Source organism: Trematomus bernacchii, unplaced genomic scaffold (assembly GCF_902827165.1).
Source record: "Trematomus bernacchii unplaced genomic scaffold, fTreBer1.1, whole genome shotgun sequence".
NCBI classification, from domain to species: domain Eukaryota; kingdom Metazoa; phylum Chordata; class Actinopteri; order Perciformes; family Nototheniidae; genus Trematomus; species Trematomus bernacchii.
Genome location: NW_022988028.1, coordinates 42,501 through 46,328, shown reverse-complemented (window position 1 = coordinate 46,328; position 3,828 = coordinate 42,501).

Here is a 3,828-nt window from a genome sequence, read left to right as displayed (position 1 = left end):
CTTCCTCACACAGGGTGACTGGCTGTCTACATGATGTGGCCTGCCGACATGGCCACTGTCACACAGATCATAAATCAAAGCCGTTGATTGGTCTCTGTGTGTCATTCAAGCTCGAGATAACCTCAGCTCAATGAGGTAAAGGACTCTCTGAGTGTTTTAACTTAGTCTAAGTTCTCAGTGGGTCTCAAACGGTTTGGTCACCATTTATGTAAACACATATTTCCATTTGAGGAGGGAGTGATTAGTAAAATATGCATGAATACAAAAATAAAAGTTAACTAGGTGAAAAAAGGTAACTTTTAAAACTTGTTGAGAGCTAAAACTAGTCTTTGCTGCTGCCTCAGATGCGGCTTTCACACCAGCGCTTTTCCCTTTCTAGCTCCTAGCTAGAGCTTTTCTGGTTCAGCTCTGGTTTCCCTTTTCAGCTCCCGCTCTGTTCACACCGCCCAGCTGCCGCTGCTGCATCATGACGTCACCGTTTACATCACTGATTTTCTCCCCAACGGCGCTCACAACAACAACAACGGGGGGGGGACTGCGTCGGGTCGTGTTGCTTTTAATCATACGAAGCCAGATTAAATTAAATAACGACTTCTCCAACCTTATACTTTTCTCCAGAGTGCCGTGGTTCATTGTTTATTAATGTGTTTCATTTAGCGACCGCTGCAGTGCTAGCTGCTCTTCAACGGGAGTTTATTCTCCCGTTAGCTCCGGGTTAGCTCACACGGCTCTAAAGTATTCACTGTCTGACTGTCACACAAGCAGCTGATACATATCCCCAGTTCCCCTTAAGTGAATGTGTGTCAGTCTGAATTGACGCTGTTTGGCATCACAACGCTGTTATGAAAGTTTCTCTGGTATAACATGGGTGATGTTAGCATAGCAACCGAAGCTAAACTGACTACTTGCTAAGCAGTTTTTTACCAGCGTATTTTTCATTATGATTCTACTTGTGATAGTCGGACATGACAACCTGTGCAGCCCATGTATTGATTCCATCCGATAGCTGCTATAATAACAAACGTCTGCCTGCTCTCCACAATGATCAATAACAGCGAACGGATGGTCAAAGTAAGGTACAAATAAACAGAATCACACGAAGCCTGGTTAGTGTTGCCTGACTTTATAAAGCGTGTTTTTTTTTTATAAGTGTGTGGTTGCCTTCTAGTCACTTTGCTCAGGGCTACTGCTTGTAGGCAGGCATGACGAGACTCTTCAGTCGACCCATGTTCAGGGGAGGTGGGTTTAGTTTCCTGCACGCCTCGACGTAAGAGAGACGTAAGCGACGCCGCGTCATAGCTCCGAAGCTCTTGCCTCTAGACCGACAATTTTTTGGAGCTGGAAGTGAACCGCATTCCGGAGCTATGAGGTGGCGCCGCTGCGGTGTGAAGAGGAAAAACCGGCGCTTTTCAGCTCCAGCTCCGAGCCGGAGCTGGAGCTGGGAGGGCAGGGGGGAGAGGAGGGAGAGGGGGGGGAGAGGGGGGAGAGGGAGAGGGGGGAGAGGGGGGAGAGGAGGGAGAGGGGGGGAGAGGAGGGAGAGGGGGGAGAGGGGGGAGAGGAGGGAGAGGAGGGAGAGGGGGGAGAGGGGGGAGAGGAGGGAGAGGGGGAGGGAGAGGAGGGAGAGGGGGGAGAGGCTGGTTCAGGAGCCCAGACACACTCACAACTATAAATGAAACAACAATAAATAAATTAACAAGTGTCAGTGTGTTTCATATTGGAAATGGGATGTTATTGGTTATGGCCATGATTCTATGATTATTGAAATGTATACAGTTCTGTTTCATATGGGTGTTCCCATAGATCTAGTCTCTTTATTTGCCCCTCAAAGTGCACCAGATTGATGCATTTAACTCCAACATTTAAAAGCATGCCCCCGGACCCCCCTAGAGGATTTGAGGTCCACCCCCACTGAAGATCACATGGACAGGTTCTTAAATACATTTACAATTTTTTTAAAATTGTAACCCATGTCCATATGTTTATTTGTGGGTAGTAGATTTAAACTATAGGGCTATCACTACGGGCCCTGCCTGTACCTGTTCGCTCTGCCATCGCGTGAAGGGTCTGCTAACAAGCGACCAACAAAAGGTTCATGTTAACGTTGTTGCACGTCACACCCCCGCTACCAACCCCCCCGCTACCTCCACCCCCCCAAGTATATTTCAGATCTGTGGGAAACACTGAAAGGTATTCTGATTCTGATCTGACCTGATTCTGGTTTACAGATGACAGAAACTGTTGGTTTCCTGTTTCCATGACATCTTATCAGATGATGAGTCAGATCAGATTCAACTTAAACACGCAGAAGAGCTGGACTCAAAATATATCACCGTCTTTGAACTCAGGGTTCATATGAGTTCCTGTTTAAGGTCACTCTGTAGATGATTCCATGCCGTGCTGAAGGTGCAGGAAATATAAAAGCTTTCTTTACAAATTCTGAATTTTTAGAATATTTTACTTCTAGTACCTTAAAGGTAAATCAAATCAAATCAAATCAAGGTTTATTTATAAAGCACATTTAAAAGCGATTTTTGGTCGGGCCAAAGTGCTGTACATGTAATAACTACAATCACATAAAAACACATTTCTATAATCACAATAAAAGACAATAAATTACAACAGATATTTAAAAAGAAAACACAGGGAAAAGTCAGGAGTCGTGCTCCGCTCTGACTAGAAGGCCAGGGAGAAGAAGTATGTCTTAAGAGTAGATTTAAAAACCCCTAGGGTCTGGGCCGACCTCACATGGAGGGGCAGAGTGTTCCAGAGCCTCGGGCCAGCTGCTGCGAAGGCTCGGTGCCCTCGGGTTTTGAGCCTGGTCTTGGGCACTACCAGCAGCAGCTGGTCAGCAGACCTTAAAGCTCTGGCTGGGGTGTAGCGCTGGAGGAGTTCAGCTATATAGGCCGGAGCCAGCCCATTTAGTGCTTTAAAAACAAATAAAAGGATTTTAAAATCAATTCTGAACCGAACTGGAAGCCAGTGTAGTGAGGCCAGAATAGGGGTGATGTGGTCACGCTTTTTGTGGCCAGTGAGTAGACGTGCAGCTGCGTTTTGGACTAGCTGCAGGCGTTTAATTGACGCCTGGTCCATACCCACGTACAGAGCGTTGCAGTAGTCCAACCTCGAGGTAACAAAGGCGTTAATAACCCTTTCCAGGTCCTCAAACGATAAAAACGACTTGGTCTTGGCCAATAGTCGTATTTTAAAAAAGCAGGTTTTGACTACGCTGCTGACCTGCTTATCGAATTTAAATGCGCTATTGAAGGTCACTCCAAGGTTCGTGACAGAGGGGAGGATATTATTTTTGAGGGAGCCCAGAATATCAACCTGGGAGGCTAGAGGTTGGGGTCCAAAAAAGATGACCTCAGTCTTGCTCTCATTGAGGTTGAGGAAATGTTGGCTCAGCCAGGATTTGATCTCTGCTAAGCTGTCCATCAGCTGCTGTAATGAGTTTACATTTGAATTGAGTGGCAGATAGATCTGTACATCGTCGGCGTAGCAGTGGAAGGGGATGTTGTGTTTTGTTAGAATTGAACCTAGGGGCAGTATGTACAGTAGAAAAAGGATGGGGCCCAAAATCGAGCCTTGGGGAACCCCACAGGTAAGAGGGGCTTTGGCTGAGGAGAAGGCACCTAGCTGCACTGAGAAGCTACGGTCTGTCAGGTAGGACCTGAACCATGCAAGGGCAGAGCCTGTGATGCCAGCGGACTGTTCAAGCCGTGACAACAGGATGCTATGGTCCACAGTGTCAAAGGCAGCTGTCAGGTCTAACAGCACCAAGACAACTGGGCTACCTGAGTCGGCGGCTAGGAGCAGATCATTCAAAAC